At 39.6% G+C, this 22,798-nt stretch overlaps 1 pseudogene; it reads left to right on the forward strand.

The window, feature by feature from the left end:
- The first annotated feature begins 432 nt into the window (after window positions 1-432).
- On the forward strand, window positions 433-923 carry LOC118978283 (low molecular weight phosphotyrosine protein phosphatase-like; annotated as a pseudogene).
- Window positions 924-22,798: the final 21,875 nt, after the last annotated feature.

The raw sequence follows: 22,798 nt of genomic DNA on the forward strand, positions 1-22,798 counted from the left end.
ATATTACCTATTCAAAATAATTTAAAAGCTTTTCAGGTTTTCAGCTTCTGCTTTGAAATTGACAACCACCTGAGAGAAGAAAGCAGTTTCAAATGACAGGATCACTTCTGTGGCCTCCCTCCTCTCCTGGATCTTGGTCTACGAATTCATACTTCCTCAATTGTTCTCCAGTGCCTTCAAAGTGATTTAAATGTTTTTTCACTGGGAAGGATAGACCAAAATGATCTAGTTTACCAGTACCTGAAGCAGAACTTCAATAATCAATAATCACCTTTTTCTTAAAAACTTTTAAAATTGATTTTAGAGAGAGGCAAAGAAAGGGACTGAGAGAAACACTGATTTGTTGTTAACACTAAGAATTTTTATTATTTTAAAACATTTTAAAGCAAGTATCTTTCACACACACACACACACACAAAGAGTTGATTGTAGGTGTCAGCACAGGAAGCTGGAGGGGCAGGCACCTAAGTCGGCGCTGTTCATGTGTCTGGGTAACATCTGTCCATCGCCCATTGCAGAGCCGTTGTCAGAAAACTTGTAACTGATCAAAACATTTCAGATAATGGAGGACAGACAGTGCAGCAACACCCACATATGAAATAGGAAACCCTCCTGATTATGGAGGGCGGAACTGCAAAAAAGAAGCGTGGTGTTCCCATAAATCCCATTGCCCAGCAGGTTCCTAAAGAAGACTTAGCCACATTTGATTACGTACTCGGTATGGATGAAAGCAATCTGAAAGATATGACTAGAAAAAGTAGTCAAGGTAAAAACAGCAAAGCTAAAATCAAACTGCCTGGGAGCTAGGATCCACAAAAACAATGTATTATCGAAGATCCCTATCAAGGGAAAAGTCCAGCTTTTAGACACTGTACCAGCAATGTGTGAGGCACGGCAGAGCCTTCTGGGAGAGGGCCCCATAGCTGTCTGTGCTCGTCCTCACTACAAACCAGCTAGCGCCCAGGGCTCTGTGCGTCTCTGCCCAGTGTCAGCGCAACAATGGTCTATAGCTCACGGCCAGTGCCGTTATTTCAGGTGGCCTACAGTTTCTTGTCCTAAAAACTAATTGTAGATGGATATCAATTATTGTGTTTGGTAAGAGAATAAATAAGTATCTTTCACTCAGACAAAAAATATCAATTGTACATCATAGTTAATAACTGTTAATCTCAGTTAAACTAATATTTTACTTTTTAAAATTGTTTGATTTAGCCATTTTAAAGTTAACTTTTAATCCTTCCTTCAGAATCCTATTTCCTACCCTCTCTTTGAGGGTTATTATTCCACAATTTGAAAGGTGACAAATAACACTTAGTAAAGATTCCTAGGACCACAAGATGTGCAATGTCTCAAAACTAAACACATTTGTTCTTCAAGTATACAGTGACTACAAAAGTCAGATAAATAGCCTAGCACTTTTAAGACAGAACATAAATGTTTACTCCAAAAAGAAAACACCTTGACTCAAAAAAACAAAGTTAGTATAACTTTGAAGCAGAACTCTAGTGCGGTGAGTTTTCTGGACCATTTTACAAAATAGGTGTGTTTCCTGTTTGTGGGAAGAACAATGACTAGAGTGCAGTATTGGTTCCTTTTCCCTAAATGCTGTTTTGATGGTGGCATGAGAGTGCTCAGCTGTTTCAGACTATTCGTTTATTCAACAAACATTGATTGTCCCTTCTTGACAGACAGAGCCCTGCCAGAGACTAGGCCAATGATCTGTGCAAGTGGAAAGAGGTGGAAGCTTCCAACTGGCACTAATAATAAATGTGAGAATTCAGGGGCTGACGACTGGTCCTACCCTCCCTTCCACATGTTCCGTTTATTTATTGTGGTGTAAAAAGTTAACTCCAAAACTTAGTGCCTTAAAGCAACATTCATGGTTTCTGTGGATCAGGAACTCAAGAAGGGCTTGGCTAGGTGGTTCTTTCTCAGGTCTCTCATGCAACTGCAGTAAGAGAGTGGCTAGAAGAGTGAAGGGCTGGATCAGCTGGGGGTGGATCAGACATTTCCCTCTCCACATAGTCTCCGTCTGTGTCTTTTTATTTTATTTTATTTTTATTGATTTGAGAGAGAGAAACATCACTTTGCTGTTCCATTTATCTATGCATTCATGGCTATTTCTTTAAAATGTTTATCTATTTGTTTTTAGAGAGAGAGGAAGGGAAGGAAAAAGAGAGAGAGAGAGAAACATCAGTGTGTGGTTGCCTCTTTTGCACCCCCTACTGAGGGACCTGGCCTGCAACCCAGGCATGTGTTCTGACTGGGAATCAAACTGGTGACCCTCTGGTTAGCAAGCCAGCACTCAATCCACTGAGCTAAACCAGCCTGGGTGCATTCATGGCTATTTCTTGTATGTGTCCTGACCAGGAATCAAACCTGCAACCTTGGTGCATCAGGATGACTCTCTAACCAAGTGAGCTAACCATTTGGGGCTTCTCCATGTCTCTCAATGCGGGTTAATTTAAGGCTCCTGGCAGCACGGCAACCTCATCATGGTTGGATTGCCTGTGTGGTGGTACCCCCCAGCATGAGCATACCAAGGGATCAAGATAAACACATGAGGTATATTCATGATCTATCCTTGGAAGTCACACAGTATCCCTCTGCCAATCACTCAGTCAAGGCAATCCCAGGCCCCCCAACCTGGGTTGGAAGGGATGAGTCAGAGCCTAGACCCCATTTCTCAATGGGAGGAGAGAAAAAGTCATATTGTAAGAAGAACAGGTGAGATGAGAGATACTGTGGTTCCCATCTTTGGGATACATAACCTGCCACATTGAGCCAACCCCTTAGTGTGTGTGTGGGGGGGGGGGGGGGGAGTTCCACGCACAAAGCCCCCCTAGCCTCCACAGATGAGAATAAATCTACCAAGACATGATCTGCTTGGGGAGGAAAGGTGGCTGATCTCTCAAAGGAGAAGGGCAAGGAACCTGTTCCTCAATGGGCTTTTATTGAATTTAATTTGCATAGGAATACAGGGTATATACATAAAGCTCATCCATCATTGTCAGGTAGTAATGATCAAACAATAGATAACATTTGAAGAACTCCAGGGGCTTATTCTGGGTCAAGGTCAGATAGCTAAAGGGTCATAAAACTTTGAGGAACAAACACATTTCATGCTTGGACCCTTATCATTTAAATTGAGGGTATTAGCAAAGTAGGTTTCATAGGATTTTATACATTCTTTCTTAAGCCTGATCACTCTAGGGAACCTACCCTTTCTAGCACCCACCTCCAGCATTGTTTCAGGTTTAAGGCATTGTTTCAGGCTTAAGGCAGTCAGGGGAAGTAAGGCAGCCAAGAGATTAGGAGACTTCTAGCAGACAGAATGAGGACTCAGGCTATGTTAAAGCCAAAGGGTGAGGATCCATCACCCCTTTTTCTTTAGCCCCCCAAGTCATTCCCTGAGGGCCCCTTCATGACCGTGCCTGTCTTAGGTCCTCCCTCCCTTGAGGAATCTTACCCATCATTGGCCAACCAGTCATCTGCCCAGGGGCCAAGCAGGGTGAAGCAAATGGGGGCAGAAGCAGCATACCTACAAGGAAGATAAGTTTTGTCTCCTTAATTGCTTATGGTCCCAAGGTCTTTTTATTCAGTCTCAGCCATGAGGGGTTACAGTTTCTGAAACCAGCCAGGGTAGTCCCCAACAAATGTGCACTTTGTTTTGTGAGCTTCTGAATTGACCTTAATAATCTTTAAACATGATTTCATTTTCACTCTTATGAATATTAATGGGCAAGTAATAAGGCAAATGAAAGACACTCTGTGTTTTGTCTTGGGCACCACATTCCACCAGCGATATCCGGGCCCATAGTAAAGCATCTGTGAACTCCCACCAATCCCTTGTGAGGTCTAAAAAAATAATACTTTTTCTTTCACCAACTAAGTCCTTCTAGCTGGGCTAACAATCAAATTGATGGAGACAGGTTAACAGGAGAAAATCCAATTTTAATACATGCATAGGGGGAGTTCACATAAACATGAAATTCCAAAAACAATGAGGCAAAATTGGGCATATAAGACATTTTGGGACAAAGGAGAAAAGGAAGAGATGGAGTGTTAGACTTCGGAAGTGAGAATAAGCAATCTACAGATAGTTGAGGAAGAGAGGAACATACACGCCAGGAATATCCTTGCTAGGCAACTCAGAAGCAAGGGGACACAGTGGTAATCTAGTTGACAGGTCCCTGCCTAAAGCCTTCCTGTTTACCATATTCAATTCAAATTAGGCTAAGGCTAACATCCTAAGATGTCCTTCCTGAAGCAGGTTTTTCTATCTGAATCTCTTGAGCAGGAATTGAGGGAGGGTCAAATGTTCTTTCTTAGTCTTGTTTCATAATAAATAGCTTAAACTCAATGTCCCAAAAAGGCAGCCTCACGATGGCAAAACTTGGTTCCCTCCACCCATCCTTATTGCTGTTTGAAAACAGCTAGAAGTAATGAGTTCTATTTGGACAGAGTAGAGATCCCTACAAACCATAGTGAAAGATAGCATGGGAAGCTAGATATTAATAAAGGGAGGAAGGCCCTGGCTGGTGTAGCTCAGTGGATTGAGCACAGGCCTGCAAACCAGACAATCGAGGTTCGACTCCCAGTCAGGGCACATGCCTGGGTTGCAGGACAGTTCCCGGCAGGGGCCAGTTTCCAGCAGGGGTTGCACAAGAAGCAACCATACATTGATGATTCTCTCCCTCTCTCCTTCCCTTCCCCTCTAAAGATAAATAAATAAAATATTTTTAAAAAATAAATAAAGGGAGGAAGCAAAGGGAATCAGACATTATTAAACATAATCAACTGGGGAGCATAGTTTGTTTCACACCCCCCCCCAGGGGATTGCAGCATTGCCCCCCAAAGTGGATTAACAACCCTCCCTCCCCTACCCCATCAAGGGAGGAACGATCATCTTTTCAATCTCCCCTGTCCACTTGCCCAAACTATGGGGGGAAATATGCAGGTGTGAAATAGGAGTCAAAATGGTTCAGGGGGAGGTGCTTTACCATAGAGGCCTGTCAGTCTAACCCGGGAAAGGGATCATTTGTCTGGGAGGTGGGCCCATCAGAAGCTAGCAAAAGCTTGGGAAGTTCATTGATTATTTTGAAAACTTGCGTGGTCTGTCAGGAGCCCAATGTAATATAACCCAGCTTAACAAAGTAAATCAATCTCTCTCTCTCCCTCTCTCTCTCTCTCTCACCCATGCTAACACCCCTTTCCTTCACTTGTTCTCCTCTCCTTCAGTAACCATGTGGGTCTAGCAGACATGAAGTGGGCAGTTGAGAGTCATGTAGACTCCAAATGCAGGCTCCAGGCATGAGCCTTGGTAGGTCAGTACAGCCAGGAACAGTGCTAAGCTACCTGGATAGGGACTGAGCATGCTTATCATCGCCTGTGGGCTCCAAAAGACTAAGCTTTAATACAGAACAGAAACTCTGTACACTGGCCTGTGTTTCAGCCACCCTGAAGACATGATTTTACTTTTTTCCATGGTGAGATGCACAGAGATAAGACACAGGACAGCCTATTTTAATCCAAATAAATCTCACTACAATATAATCTTCCATGCATGGGTCTATGAAATGCTTTTCTCATGATCTCATGAAACAACCCACTTCCACTGGCAACTGTAGCATCTTGTAGCCTGTGTATCTGATATTCCTACTTTATGGCACATATGCTGTAGATAGACCACAATATATGCGTAGAATTTCCTAGTTAACAAACAAGCATAAAATCATCACTGATATACTACATTTTTATTAGAATTTTTTCTTTGGCTTATGAGTATTCATATATTTTCAGAAGTATTTTATAGTGAAATAATAAGTAAAATAGCTCTTGGGAACTTTTTTAGTTATAACCTTTTTATTTTTTTATTTTAAATTATAAAACATTTCATATATATCAAAATGTATGAAACCAAAAGGCCTCTATTAATGAACCTCAAGATTGAACAAAAGTTAACACCTAACCACATCCGCTCCCTTCCTCCTCCCATTCTCTCTCTCTAAACTATAGATACAATAAAAAAATCATCCCCATATTTCTGCCTCCCCTCTGGCTCTGCCATATAAGACTGGGCTGTAAATATTGTAGTTTATATGAATGGTGCTCCAGAAATTTGTGCAATATAGAACGCAATCATGCATGGCAACTTCAGTATTACTGTATTGAAATTAGTGACTTTCATCGTAATTCTCATTTTTATACATTCATTATGAAAGAGGATTATCTATAAATGTTCTTCATGTGCTGATTTTTAAATTTTTACATAGATGCTATTGTAATTATTTTGCAATTTCCTTTTTAACTTACTTTATACATGTTAATAAGTGTGTCTAAATAATTTTTATTACTCTATATTATTCCATTTTATGAATTCCCCATCTCCCATTGCTCCTGGGTTGCCTAGCAAGTATTTTCCTGACATGTATGTTTCCCTCTTCCTCAACTACCTATAAATCACCCATTCTCACTTCTGAAATCCAGTACCTAATTACACCCGTTTTGGTTTTTTTTTTGTCTAAAAATGCCTTATATACCCAATGTTGCCTCGACATCTTTGGAATTTCATAGTTATATGAATTCTCCATGTGCCTATATTAAAAACTTGATTTTCTCCTGTTAATCTGCCTCTGTTAATTTGATTACTAGCCAGTTTAGAAGATGGGACCCCTCAGAAACCTTTCTTTATTTAACGTGGACTTTTGTTTTTTTTTCTCCTTTTACTCAAACTGGCCTCACCTAGTGGTTTGACTCACCCAGCTTCCTCTCCCTTACTTAATCATTAAGCCATCAGGACAACAAGGTTCTGTTCAGCATCCAGTAGTCTTAGAAACAAGGTCCTGTGTTTACCGACTATTGAGACAGTTTTCAATCAAACAAAACACAGTGTCTTGGCCTCAGTTTTGTTTTAGCTCCAGACCCAGGAAAGCAGAACAATCCCACAAAACAAATCCTTGCAAAACTGGACAGGACAACTCCATGGCTGACATCAGGATCAGATGCAATGATCAATTACCCCCTACCCTAACAGCAACGGATCAGTAGAGACCATGACCATAACTCTATTAGGCATCATGACTAACGACTTCCTCCTTATATAATCCATCTCCTGGGAGCCATTGGGGAGCCAGGTCTTTGAGCATGAACTACCTGGGACTCCAGGCATGGCACCATGTCCTTGATAAATCCTTACTGTCTTAGCTGCAAACTCTTGTTTGTGTCATACTGGGCTTTGGTGTGCATGGGTAAACAGAACCCTTTAGTCTTGGTAACAGTATTAATTTTTTTAGTACCATGCTATTCAAGTATGTTTACTGCAGCACTGATGCTAATAGGAACAGAAAGGTGGGAGGCAATTACCTACTCTCATACAGAAATGAATAAACTGTGGTTCTTTCTGATTTTTGTTTCTTAATAAACAGCTTAAAATCAATATTCCCTAAAGCAGCTTTAGGGCAGAAAATTTTGGTTCCCTCCATCAGGTATCCCTGGTGACATATTTGTATTTCCTTAGGGAATAAATATACCTAGAAACAGAACTGCTAGCAATTAACATATGTAGAAATTACATATTGCCAGATGCATCTTTAGGATTGGTTAGGCTATGATAATCAATAGGCAGACCTCAAAATACCCTGCTTTAGTTCAACAGCAGCTTACTTCTCATTCACCTTAAGCCTAGAGCAACATGTGCTCAGATCACTATAATTACTTATAACTTGCAGAGTGTATTGGGCAAGGGGGGCTAGGCTCCGCACAACTATTTGGGTAACCATGCTGTCAGGATTCTGTCATTTTTAACATGTGGTTTCCAAGTTTCCGTGTGCATTGCCATCCTAGCCATCCAGAAAGGAAAAAGTATGTAGATAAGCACATCACTTTTTAAAAATATTTTTATTGAATTTATTGGGGGTGATGAGTTAATAAAATATATTATCTGCATATGGTATTGTGTGTTTGTTACAGAACAGACCCAGTGGGGGTGGTGAGTGATATACTATTACCAAATGGTCCCACCGTTGTGCTCCAGGCATCCCCCACCCCATACTAGATTTGCCTTGCCCATCACCAGGGAAAGACATCTCTCAATGCCGGAGATTGGTGAAAAGAAAGGGATCATTTATTTAAAGAGTTATACAAACTTAAGAGTAATGGCTTAATGTCTTCATTGAGATCCCAAAGTCCTTTAGAATACCCACAGATGCACAGTCCTTCCTTCCCCTTTTGTCCAGTCCAGGGTACTGTACCTCAGAAAAAGAAATAGAAGTCTGTGGTTCTTCTCCACCCAAGCCGTGTGGTCCCAAAAAGACGCTGCATGGCTGCCGCACCTGGCTTTAAATCCCAGGGCCAATCTTCCTCTGCACCATTTCTGACTCCTCCCACAAGTGGCCACAACTTCCAGCATTCCGTGTACTTTCAGCTTTACTGGGCTGCCATAGTAAATAGTAAAGTCTGGGCAGGTGAGGCCCTGTGGTGTGGAGCTAATCATCTCCAAGCTCTCACGCAGGCTCTGTAAGCAGGGGGAGTTGCCTCCCGGTTTCATCGCAGGTTGCAGTCACTCCCATCCCTCTGACTCAAAGCATTGCCACAGCTGTTTAACATATCTATAAAACCAGTTAAAGGGTATAGATACGTCAAATGACTGTTCTAGAGGTTATCTGCAAAACTGTTGCTATGCAAAACATCTCTCAATGGCCCTGCTCCTTGTGTTCCATCCCCCAGCTCAGACTTGTGGGGGTGAGGACATCCTATATGTATTTTTTTCCAATATTTCCTGGACACCCTGAGTTCTGGACCCCATTACAAACCCCTAATTGCCCCCAGCTTGGCTGCACCCTGTTACATGTTCACCACCCAAAGTCAAGTCTCCTTGTCTCCTTGTGTCATCATTTATCCCCCACTTTAGCCTCTTCTACCTCTTCCTACCCCTCCCCTTTCCCTTTGGCAATCACCATACTTTGAGAAGGATATCACTCTAAATCCCACTTCAGGAGAAGCTGGAAAAGGTAGTCTAGCTGTATGTTTGTTTGGGAGGAAGAATGGATCCAAGAAAGACTTGTCACTCTTTCAGCCCCATATGCTTTAGCAGCCGCAGGCTTCGATCCGGACAGTAGAGGTAGCTCCCAGCCCCTTGATTCCACAGTTCTGACTCCACGCTTGTCCTCTAGGTGCAGATATGGCCAAGTCCAAGAACCACGCCTGCACAACCAGTCTCAAACATGGCAGAAACGTCATCAAGAAACCCTAATCACAAAGACACAAATCCCTTAAGGGGGTAGATCCCAAGTTTCTGAGGAACGTGAACAACAAGAAGGGCCTGAAGAAGATGCAGACCAACAACACCAAGGCCATGAGTGCACGTGCCGAGCTATCAAGGCCCTGATGAAGCCCAAGGAGGTCAAGCTCAAGATCCCAAAGGGCGGCACCTGCGAGCTTAATTGACTTATCTACATTGTTCACCCAAAGCTTGGGAAATGTGCTCATGCCCACATTGCCAAGGGTCTCAGGCTCTGCTGGCATTCATTGGTTGATTCTTGTATTTACCGTGATCAAGGATTGAACCTAAAACCTTGGTGTATTGGGATGACACTCTAATCAACTGAGCTACCTGGCCAGGGGTTTCAAATACGATTTTCTATAGCTGGTAAGAATGTTTACTTATTTTGAACTCATAAAAGTTATTTTTCCAAAATACTGATAACTGCCTAATATAAAATGACTTTGACTTAGTAAATGTTTTGTCTTATTGCACATGTAATTTATTACTTTTAAAAATTATAAATATTTTTCTGTGCTAATGCTAAACTGAAATTCCAGAGTGATAAATATAAGGGGAATTAGGTTTTAAAAAAAATTATCCTGTTGGAATTTGGGCAACTATTAGCTGTTATACTACATTATATCATTTATTAGCCACCCTACACTAATTTATAAACTTTTTGTCTTACAGCTTTCTACTCAAAATTCAATTGGCATCATAGAAGATGAAAACAATAATCTAATGAATGCAAAATGAAGGCTTGTATTTGATTATGGAATTCTTATTGTACTTGTTAGCATTTGGGGTGTATATTATTACAATTCTTTATAAAAAGAAAACAGAAACAAGAGGAGAAAAAAGTAAAGATAGAAAAAAAACCTGGTATAGGAAAAAGTAATAATATTATAAAAACGAGTATGACCTCCTGGCTGGTGTAGCTCAGTGGATTGAGTGCGGGCCTGCAAACCACACGATCGCGGTTCGATTCCCAGTCAGGGCACATGCCTGGGTTGCAGGCCAGTTCCAGGCAGGGGACTCACGAGAAGCAATCCATACATTGACATTTCTCTCCTTCTCTCCTTCCTTTCCCCTCTAAAGATAAATAAATAAAATCTTAAAAAAAAAAAAGAGTAAGACCTGAATTTAACGCTATTGGAATTCAGTGTCTACTGAGAGAGTTAAATAGCTAAATCTTCACAAAAAAAGTGATGAATGCATCTTTTCACTGCCATAGTAAACACAGAGTTGGAGCTTGCCCTCCAGAGAAAGTTTTGGCCGGTGCCCTTAATGTCTAATGCCAGATTTGGAATCTTTTTTCCAGGTGAGCAGGGGGAGAACACATTGCTAAGTCTCAGCTATGTTCTCAACTTCTAAGATATAATGCTTTTGAACATTCAGGTTCCACTCAATATTTTCCAATTATACACACATTTTCTAAAGTCTCTTATGTCCAGTAAAACAGGTACTAGATTTTAGTGTAATAAATATGTAAGTGTGTTTTGAGACAACAAAGACAAGTTGTTTGGTTTTTTTTTAATATAGAAGATTTTTTCATTGTCCACTGTCTTGGTGTAACTTATCAAACGGCAATTAGGCCCTGCCTGGTGTGGCTCAGTGGGTTGAGTGCCAGTCTGGGGACCAAAGGGTTGTTGGTTTGATTCCACAGCCAGGACACAAGTCTGGGTTGTGGGCCGTGTCCCCAGCTGGGGGCATGTGAGAAGCAACCAACCGATGCTTCTGTCCCTCTCTTTCTCCCTCCTTTCCTCTCTCTCTAAAAATAAATAAATAAAACCAATCTTAAAAAAAACCTCAGATAAAACACTGATACAGTTAATTTGCAATATCTTTTTAAGAGTTTCTAAATATATGGCATGCACCTGAATTTTAGAGTCATGAAGACTTGCATTTGGAGACTTGCTCCATCACTAACAAGCTGTTTGACCTGAAAGGTGATTAATCTCACATAAATTCATCTATCTCACATAGATTAATAGAAAAATCTATCTCACATAGATTAATCACCTAGTTTTCTCATCTGTAAGACAGAGATAATGTTTACCAGTACCTAAAACATAGAAATTGCTGAATAAATCATTACAGTGTTGTGGTCTTTTTAAGGTATATTACAGCAATGATGTCTGTGGCTTAAGGGCCTGGAGAGTGATTGGCAAAATAGAGATGATAATGCTTCTTACAAATTGATAAGTTAGTATGTTACTATTTTATGAATACTGGCCACAGACACAAGTCTGACGGTTGAGAGACAAAGGACTTAATCACTCACAGCACAGTAAGCAACATGAGGTTCACGTGGATGCTATGCACGCAGTGAGTTTGCATTGAGGCTGAGGAATACTGAGCTGTGGGAATTCACCACTTATAATAAGCAGTAACTAAACCTACTCTGTCTGGAGGAGGTATCACCTCATCCCTCAGAGTTGCTCTACTTCAAACACAGCCCTGAGATATGTCCCAGGTAAGGAGCAGTAAGAGCCTTGCATTTTTGGCATATCCAGCAAGAATGTATAGAGATGGTCAGGGCTGAGTGATAACTCTTAGAATATAGAGTATAATGCCTAATATTGTCAGTGTTAATAAATAAATTAATGAATGAATGAAAATAAGCTCACAAACAATGTAATTAGCATAGTTACTACATTGCTGTTGTAATTTTATTTTAAAATAAAAATAAATATTAAAAGGATAATGGTTTATTAATTAAAGTAAAACTATTTCTTGTAATTATTATTTATCTTACAAAACCATGAGATAACCTGAGTCCTTCTTAGGAAATGTGGACATCTGTCTGTAAGAGACAGATACATGGTGGTAGTTGAGAATACAAAAGCAAACATATCTATAATTATTGAATTTGCTTATTATTTTTAACTACCTTCAACTTGTCACGTTGAACTTTAGAGAGAGGAGTAAGTACAATGAGTAATTGACTGAAGGTGCTGTGTTTAACCTTAAAGTCCATTTAGCTACTCTGCTAATCAATTTTAACTGAGTGTAGCTGCCTTAGCTAGACATGCTTTTTGGCCTTCATACCACACCACCTCTTTTCATCCTTTCAAGGCCTACTTTCTGTTCTGTTAGCGCTGCTTGATTTAACCTCAGCATATTCTTTGGGTAGCAAATTTTTTAAAGATTTTATTTATTTTTAGACAGAGAGGAAGGGAGGGAGAAAGACAGGGAGAGAAACATCAATGTGTGGTTGCCTCTTGCAAACCTAGCACCTGGTGCTTGGTCCTCAACCCAAGCATGAACCCCAACCAGGAATCAAACCAGCAACCTTTTGGTTTGCAGGCTGGCACTCAATCCACTGAGCCACGCCAGCCAGGGCTTACTTTATATTTAAGAATATTTTATTGATTACGTTATTATAGCTGTCCCAGTTTTTCCCCTTTGCCCCCCCTCTGCCCAGGACCCCACTTCACTCCAGTAATATCCCCTTTAGTTCATGTCCATGGCTCATGCAACTCCTTTGGCTTCTCCATTTCCTGTACTATTCTTAACATCCCCCTACCTATTTTGTACCTACAAATTATGTTTCTTAATCCCTGTACTTTTCCCCCATTCCCCTCTGCCCCCTTCCCTGCTGATCACTCTCCACATGATCTCCATTTTTATGATTCTCTTCCTATTCTAGTTGCTTGATTAGATTGTTTTTGTTTTTGTTTTTTAGTGTTCCGTCCCGCGGAACAGTCAACTGGGGTCCCGAGTCTACCTGAAACGGATGAATAGGGATGGGAACAAGAGATGCGGAGAAAGGCAGCAAGACAAAGGATTCTGATCGAGCTGCAAATTTTATTTTAGGCAGGGCTGTTATATAGAGGGCAGGGGAAAAGGGGAAGTGGTCCTGATAGGTTGTCCTGTGCATGCTCACTGCATGCTCCTGGCGACGATTGGTAGGTGGGCGCGTGATCAGCATCTTGATTGGTAGTTAGTACTCATGATCCAGGGATGCCCCCAAGGGTGGGGCCACCGGGCTTGGCTGCAATATCCTGTTTGGGTTGCCTCAGCCAAGCCCTCCTGGTGCGATCTTCTTGATAGATTGCATCCGCTATCTTTAGGCCCCGACATTTTAGGCTCAGTTGTTGATAATTGTGAGTTTGTTGTCATTTTTACTGTTCATATTTCTGATAGTCTTCTTTTTCTTAGATAAGTCCCTTTAACATTTCACACAATAAGAGCTTGGTGATGATGAACTACTTTACCTTTACCTTGTCTGGGAAGCACTTTATCTGCCCTTCCACTCTAAATGATAGCTTTGCTGGAGAGAGGAATCTTGGTTGTAAGACCTTGTTTTTCATCACTTTGAATACTTCTTGCCAATTCCTTCTTGCCTGCAAAGTATGTTTTGAGAAATCAGCTGACAGTCTTATGGGAACTCCTTTGTAGGTAACTCTTTGCTTTTCTCTTGCTGCTTTTAAGATTCTCTCTTTATCCTTAACTTTTGGCATTTTGATCATGATGTGTCTGGGTGTGGTCCTCTTTGGCTCCAACTTGTTTGGGACTCTGTGCTTCCTGGACTTGCATGTCTATTTTCTTCACCAAATTAGGGAGTTTTATTTTATTATTTTTTCAAACAAGTTTTCAATTTCTTGTGCTTCCTCTTCTCCTTCTGGCATCACCATGATTTAGATGTTGGCGCATTTGGAAATGTCCCAGAGATTTCTTATTTTCTCCTTGTTTTTTTTTAATTCTTGTTTCTTCATTCCGTACTGGCTGACTGTTTATTTCTTCCTTATGTTCCAAATCATTGATTTGAACCCTGGCTTCCTTCCTTTCACTGTTGGTTCCCTGTGGATTTTTCTTTATTTCACTTAGTATAGACTTTATTTCTTCCCTTATGCATTTTCCATACTCAATGAGATTTCTAAGCATCCTTATCACTAGTGTTTTGAACTCTGCATCTGATAGGCTAGATATCTCCATTTTGCTTAGCTCTTTTTCTGGAGTTTTGATCTGTTCTTTCATTTGGGCCATATTTCTTTTTGGAAGAAATATGGCCCAAAGAGCTTCCTCAGTTTGGAATCCTCCCTGTGTTTGTTTCCGTGTATTAGGTAGGACGGCTTTGACACTGTTTTGGCACACCTATTACATTGTAAGGGGCAGAGCCTTAAGTATCTGCCAGAGTAGAGCAGCCTGCTTCAATGTTTGTGGCACTGTATGTGGGGGAGGTTTTAGAGAGAGAACAATGCCACTTGCTCAGCTCTTGCCCCATTTCCAGTCACTTTCTCCCCTTCCTGTATGAGTCTGGCATCCTTCTACCTGCTGCCATGGTGCTGAATTCCACAGTGGGTGGGTTCACATACCTTCTGGGGCTGTGCACGTCCTTTAAAAGGACTCTCTTGAGAGTCTGGCAGTGACTCCCCACTGATTTTTACAGTCAGAAGTTATGAAGCTTTGTTTACCTGTCTCTGGAACTCTGGGCTGTATGGTCTGGCCTGGGGCTGGAATAGCTCCCTTCCCAGGTATCCCTCCCAATTTTTATCTACCACACACGATCGTGGGACTGCCTGTTTCACCAGTCACCACCACCTCTTCCTCACTGCTGCCACCACACTGAGTCCTTTCTGCCCTGGGTTCCCATCTCCGCTCCTCCTACCCATCTGGATGAATATTTCTTCTTTAAATCCTTGGTTGTTGGACTTCCATGCAGTTTGATTTTCTGGCACTTATGTTTGTATTTTGTTTTGAGGTTAGTTGTGAACTTCTTATGGTTGCGTGAGGAGAAGAAGCGTGTCTACCTACATCCCCATCTTGGCCAGAAGGGCTCATTCCACATTTTAGTTTACTACATTTAAACCACTGTTTCTTATAAAGCTTTTATTTTTGCTGATATTTCGAATTCTTTTCTTTTGCCCTTCTGATAAAAGAAATAAGAAGAGGCCCCCAAGTCAGCCCAAGAAGCAGGCCACGGAGATGGGCAAGGAAGATAAGGAATTCAAGCAGAAGCAAAAAGAGGAGAAGAAATCCCTAGCAGTTAAAAATGAGGTCCTTGGAGAAAAGCCCACTGACCACAGGTGGAATTACAAAATCTGGCAAAAAGTGAAGTGTTCCTTGTGCATGGGGCAGTGGTGATTCTTCATTTCATTTCTGTTTTAACATCTGGATTTCCTGCCATCTATCTGTTGCCACCTATAGCCAGAATGAAATGTTTTCCCGAAGTGTTTTGTACGTTTAAGAATAAACTATTGTCCTGGCCAGTGTGATTCAGTTAGTTGGACCATTGTCTCATACACCAAAAGGCTAGGGGTTCAATCCCTGGTCAGGGCACACAGCTAGGTTGTGTGTCCATTCCCTAGTTGGGGTGCATATGAAAGGCAACCAGTCGATACTTCTCTTTGACATCAATGTTTCTCTCTTCCTTTCCCTCCCTCTTTCTCTAAAATCAATAAATATGTTTTTAATTAAAAAGATTAAGCCTTTGTAAGAAATAATAATCATATAGTAGTCCATCTCCTCTTTAGTTCCTCCCACTCATTCTTTTTACCTTACCTATGAGGTCAGGAAAAACCCAGCACAAAATCCAGTCGAAGTGTGTTCTGTTCTTTGGTCTTTCTTCTACCCAAATTCTGTACTGCCTGACATTAAACCAAATCATTTGATTAGAAAAACAGGCAACAACACAAATGCCAGTTGGATTACTCTGCACATGAACCTGGATTTTCTCTAAGGAAGCTTTTAGAATTTTATTTTTATTCTTGGTAATTAAAATATAATAGAAAAATATGTACAAATATGTACATATTATTTTATTTTTAATATACTTTACCTGATTTTTCATAGATATTTTCCATTTAAACCTTCATTTTTAGTCCTGCCGAATTTATTTTCTTTTCTAATTTTATGTCCTCTATTTCTTCAGTTCTCTGTTTCTGAAATACATACTAGTCACTGTTGGAGATCCTGGATTGATCTTCAACAAACCATCTTTCCTTCTCTTTTTTTCCCTCTTTATTTCAGGAGGCTTCCTTATAGTCCTTCTGTTGTTCTTTTTTAACAGTCTTTTTTTGTTTTGTTTCCAAAACCTTTTTATGCCTTCTCATTATTTTTCATAGTTTCTAGCATTGCATCTTGCCTACTTTAATAGATAAAACATGATTTTGAACTTTTCGGAGGATACTAATCAGAGTTTTACTAGTATTATAAGTTTTCATCCCAAACTGGCTCTGTTTCCACCCAATTTTTTGATTGTTTATTCATCAAGGCCTTTTACATTCTCATTGTTAATTTTCCTCATAGTTCTAGGGATACATATTCGTCCATTTATATTTACAAAAGGAAAGCCCAGGTTAGTTAGTAGAGACGCTGACATGGGTTTTCACTGCTTTGTGTTGTTCCTCCAATAGACCTCACACAAAGTGGTAGCAACATGTATGCATATGAGAGAACTAGTTGACCAACTTGTGTAGGCTTTCCAGGTAGAAATAGAACAGTTTGGAGAACCACCAAAAAATCAGAATTGGGGTACAGAGAGACTACTCGAGTATATAACTCTCACATCAGAAGCATTAGGCCTCCTTAAGAAAGTTTTAGTAAATTTCTTTGGAAAATAGCCTCCATTCTTAGCCCTACTGGTAAGTTAAGGCTTGAAGTCACGCTGCTCTTTCATGGAGAGGGACACCAGAAGGACAAACTAAAGGTTGTTCCCGAAATACACTTACTAACTACCCTGTTAGAACATGCCAATCACAATGAAAGCTTCTATAGATTCATTCCACTGGAAAGTTCAGGTGCTATCTCACTATAGCTTTCTCATGCTTGTATTTTAAGCTTAATTTTCTCATTTATTTTATTTGTCAACAAAGTACCATCCATTTTTCCTCTTCCAGAAGTTAATTAAAAATTCTGATTAACTAATCAACTGCTTTCCCGTTTTATTTACTGCAATGGTTTTAGTCCCATTTTATTGTTTTACTGTAATTTCAATGATATTTAAGGAGGGAGGAGAGGTAAATAAGTGTACTAAAGTTATTAGCTTTATTTATTACAGTTATTCTTTATATTTTTTAATTTTAAGGTATTTTTCCATTACTATTTAGTCCCCTTATACACCCCTTCTTCTCTACAATCATGACACTGTTGTCCATGTCCATGAGTCCTTTTTCCTTTTTGCTAAATCCCTCCACCCCCTAACTTCCTTCCCCCCACCCCACCTTTGTTGTCATCCTGCTCTCTACTATGAGTCTATCTCTATTTTTCTTATTAGTTCAGTTTGTCCATTAGGTTCCACATATCAGTGAAATCATAGGATATTTGTCTTCCTCTGACTAGCATTTTTCATTTAGCATGAGGTTCTCTAGGTCCATCCATTCTGTGATGAAGGCTAATACTTTCTTTTTTATGGCCAAGTAGTATTCCATTGTGTAAATGTCCCATAGTTCTTTTATCCAATCATCTATTGATGGACACCTGGGCTGCTCCCAAATCTTGGCAATTGTAAATAATGCTGCAATGAATATAGGGGTGCTTATGTTCTTTAAGGTTTTGTGTTCCTTTGGATATATCCCAGAAGTGGGATCAATGGGTTAAATGGCAGGTCCATTTTTAATTTTTTTGAGGTATCTCCAGACTGCTTTTGATGGTGGCTGCAACAACCTGCATTCCCAAAGACAGAGCAAAGGGGTTTCCTTTTCTCCTCACCAGCACATGTTCTTTGTTGATTTCTTGATAATAGCCATTCTGACAGGTATGAAATCTCATCGCATTTCTCATAATTAGTGATGTTCAGCATCTATTCATATGTTTATTAGCCATCTGTATGTCCTCTTGAGAAAAATATCTATTCAGGTCCTTTGCCCATTTTGTAATTGGATTGTTTATGGCTTTTTTGTGTTGAGTTTTGTAAATTCTTTCTAAATTTTGGATATTAACTCCTTATCAGATGTATCAGCAAATATGTTCTCCCATTCTGTGGGTTACCTTTTAAAAATTAATTTTAATATCTTTTATTGATTATGCTATTACAGTTGTCCCATTTTTCTCCCTTTTATTCCTCTCTGCCCTGTACCCCACCCACCACCATCATTCCCACACCCCAGTTCATGTCCATGGGTCATGCATATCAGTTCCTTGGCTTCTCCATTTTCCATACTATTCTTAAACTCCCCCTGTCTATTTTGTACCTACCATTTATGCTTCTTATTCCCTGAACCTTTTCCCCCATTCTCCCCGCTCTCCCTCCCTGCTGATAACCCTCCATGTGATCTCCATTTCTCTGAATCTGTTCCTGTTCTAGTTGTTTGCTTAGTTCATTTTTGTTTTAGTTTTTGGGTGTCTTTTTTTAGGTTCAGTTGTTGATAGTTATGAGTTTATTGTCATTTTACTGTTTATATTTTCTATCTTATTTTTCTTAGATAAGTCCCTTCAACATTTCATATATTAAGAGCTTGGTGATGATGAACTCCTTTAACTTGACCTTATCTGGGAAGCACTTTAACTGCCCTTCTATTCTAAATGATAGCTTTGATGGATAGAGTAATCTTGGATGTAGGTCCTCCTTGCCTTTCATGACTTCGAATACTTCTTTCCAGCCCCTTCTTGCCTGTAAGGTTTCTTTGAGAAATCCGCTATTAGTCTTATGGAAACTCCTTTGTAGGTAACTCTTTGCTTTTCTCTTGCTGCTTTTAAGATTCTCTTCTTATCTTTAATCTTGGTTAATGTAATGATGATGTGCCTTGGTGTGTGCTTCCTTGGGTCCATCTTCTTTCAGACTCTCTGAACTTCCTGGACTTCCTGGAAGTCTATTTCCTTCGCCAGATTAGGGAAGTTCTCTTTCATTATGTTTTCAATTTCTTGCTCTTCCTCTTCTTGTGGCACTCCTATGATTCAGATGTTGGAACATTTAAAGTTGTCCAGAAATTCCTAAGGCTCTCCTCATATTTTTAAACTCTTGTTTCTTCATTCTGTTCTGGTTGAATGTTTATTTCTTCCTTCTGGTTCAAACCATTGATTTTTTTTTATAAATTCTTTTTTTTAATATTTTATTTATTTATCTTTAGATGGGAAGGGAAGGAGAGAGGGAGAGAAACATCAATGTATGGTTGCCTTTCGTGCGTCCCCTGCTGGGAGTTGGCCTGCAGGGAACTGGCCTGCAACCCAGGCATGTGCCCTGACTGGGAATCGAACCGCGATCGTCTGTCAAACCATTGATTTTAATCCCAGTTTCCTTCCTGTCATTGTTGGTTCTCTGTGCATTTTCTTTCTTTCATTTTGCATAGCCTTCACTTCTTCCTTTATTTTTCAACCATACTCAAGCATTTCTGTGACCATTCTAATCACCAGTGTTTTGAACTCTGCACCTGATAGTTTGGCTATCTCTTCATCACTTAGTTGTATTTTTTCAGGAGCTTTGATCTGTTCTTTCATTTGGGCCATATTTCTTTATCTCAGTGTATGTGTTGTGTTGTAAGGGGCAGAGCTTTAGGTACTCACCATGGCAGGACAATCCACTCTCACTGAGTTTTGGTGCTGTATGTGGGGGAGGGGTCAGAGAGGGAACAATGTCACTTGCTGGGCTCTTGGCTGGCTTTCAGTCACTTCTCCTGCTACCCGCAAGCAAATTGGGTCCTTCTGGTGCTGATTCCCCAGATGGGTGGTTTTGTGTATGTTCTAGGATCCGGTGGGTCTCTCCAATGAACTCTCCTGTGAGGCTGGAAGTTTGTCCTGCTGCTGCAACCCCCATAGACTTTTACTCATGGGTTTTGAGGCTTTCGTTTCCTGTGCTGGAATCCTGGGTTGCACAGTCTGTCTCACTCCCCAGTAGTTCCTCCAAGTTTATCTGCACACAAATGTGGGACTGCCATATGTTGTTTCACCTCCTCAGTCCTCCAGCTGCCTTGTCATGTGTCCTTGTCCCCTGGCTGCCCATCTCCCACCTCCTACCAGTCTGGATGATGTTTCTTCTTTAACTCCTTGGTTGTTGGGCTTCCATCCAGTGTAGTTTTCTGGCAATTCTGGTTATTTTTTGTTTTTAAATTAGTCATCATCCTTCTTTTGGTTCTATGAGGAGGCAAAGTATATCTACCTATGCCTCCATCTCGACCAGAATTCCTAAGACCTTTCAAATTGTTAAACAAATAGGCAATAGATTTATACTTAATATCAATGTTAAGAGAAAATATTTGCTAGATAACTTTAAGAAGAATGTTATAAGCCCTGGATGGGTAGCTCATTTGGTTAGAGAATCATCCAGATACGCAAGATTTCAGGTTTGATCACCAGTGAGGGCAAAGAATCAATCAGTAAATGCACAACTAAGTGGAACGACAAGTCAATGTTCTCTCTCTTTCTCTTTCTCCCCCTCCCTCTCTCTCTAAAATCAATAAATTTTTAAAATTCTAAAAAAGGAATGTTATGTCCATTTGAACCAACACTTGTTTATAAAAATTTAAATAATACTAAAAGATAATAAAGATTAGATTTTGTCATTATAGTTATAATCTGTGTAGAACTTTTATAAAGCCATTTGATGTCCTAGAATTCATATCATCAAATGGTAATCTTCAAGAATTATGTTATACTTTCAGCTATTTCATTTCATTTATATTGTAAAGTCTTTGAAGAAAAAACTTCCTTCTAGAAATTATTTACCTCTCTGAGGAGAAACTTAACAAAAGCTATTCATTTTTTCAATGCAGATTTTAGAGTTGCTTTTTCACAAACTGTTTAAGCAAGATGAAATATCTGCTATTACATATACAGGACACTGGAACAAAAGGAAGACTCTTTACCTAATTTACAGATTATAATACTGTCGTAGCAGGATTTACTAATAATCAATAGTGCCCGTAAAAGAAGTTTATTTGCTACTAAAGAGGTGAACAGATGTGCCTGGAGAAGACAAGCATTTCTCACACAATAAGTAGTGTAACGATCCTCCCATCATTTAACTGCCAAGATCTGTAGTTGGTGTGCACTGTAATGAATATGGAGAATGAGATGGGAATTCAATGGTAATTTTATTCCTCAAAAGCCAAATCCATGTTCCATTGGCACATTTTCAGATCTAAAGCTTAAGAACAAAGATGTTTATATAAAGAAATTAGTTCATGAAAATATATTAAAATAATCGTAAACATGTAAAAGCGCAAATTTTTAATTCACTTTTTATTGTGAAACTTTTCAAATATGCACAAGAGAGAAGAATATGATAAATCATCTTGTACCTGTCACCTCACATCTACAATTACCAGTATTTTGTCAATTTTCTTTTATCTAGTCTTCATTCATTAATTAAAAATTGATTTTTATTTTCTGGAGTTTTTTCAAGAAAATTTCAGGTATCATATGGTTATATTCTTGTGAATTTTATGAATTTTCACAAATATCTCTAGAAGAGAAGCATTGCTTAAAAATACCATTATCACCATACCTGGTGTGGCTCAGTGGATTGAGCGTCAGCCTGTGACCCAAAGGGTCACCGTTTCAATTCCCAGTCAGGGCACATGCCTGGGTTGCAGGCCAGGTCCCCAGTAGGGGGCCCATGACAGACAACCACACATTGATGTTTCTCTCCCTCTTTTTCTCCTACCTTTTCCCTCTGTCTAAAAATAAATAAATAAAATCCTCAAAAAAATAATAATACCATTATCACACAAAGTTTTTTAAGTGTCTTAAATATCAAGTCCATTTTTAATTTTCACCAATGGCTTTAAAAGTTTTTTAAGGTTTAGTTACTAGTTTCTTCAATTGTTTATTACTTTGTTCAAATCAGAATTCAAATAATATCCACAATATTGTATTTCTTTCATGTATCTTTTAAGTTTCTTTTAATCAATAAAATTTTTCCAGCCTTGGCTGGTGTAGCTCAGATCGTGTGGTTCAAAGGCCCTGGTAGATTGAGCGCGGGCCTGCAAACCACATAATCGCGGTTCGATTCCCAGTCAGGGTACATGGCTGGGTTGCAGGCCAGTTCCCAGCAGGGGACTCACGAGAGGCAACCATACATTGATATTTCTCTCCTTCTCTCCTTCCCTTCCCCTCTAAAGATAAATAAATAGAATCTAAAAAACAAATAATAATAATAATATTTTCCTCCTTTTAAATTCTTTTTTCTTTTTTCAGATCTGACTTGTTTGTTTATATATGACCAAGACTTAAAAAATGTTCTTCAAGTAAAAGTCAAAGATGCAGACAACAGTTTCTAATACGTCTTTCTCCATTTTTATAACAACTCAAGCCTACAGCTTGAGTGATGAACCAATTATACTCCATTGAAAGGTAAATTGAAGGAAAACAAGTCAACCTTTCAGTGAAGACTGGCTAGGTAACAATGATAACACAGTGAAGGAGCTACTGGAATTTGGCCAGGGAACACAGGAAATCAGAGTGGAGCACCAATTTCAGAATTTCACACACATAATGAGCCAGTAAGATTTTTGTACAAATTCAGAATATTTTAAGGTTTTTAACAAAAACTCGACTATACTTATTATCTAACATCTCTTCTTTCCTGTGTGCATTTCATGCATGAAAGGATAGGTTGTGAATTTTTCCAGTTTTCGGAAATCTTTTTCCAAG

The sequence above is a fragment of the Sturnira hondurensis genome, unplaced genomic scaffold, assembly GCF_014824575.4.
Source record: "Sturnira hondurensis isolate 20B ecotype Veracruz unplaced genomic scaffold, ASM1482457v3 Scaffold0021762, whole genome shotgun sequence".
Taxonomy (NCBI): Eukaryota; Metazoa; Chordata; class Mammalia; order Chiroptera; family Phyllostomidae; genus Sturnira; species Sturnira hondurensis.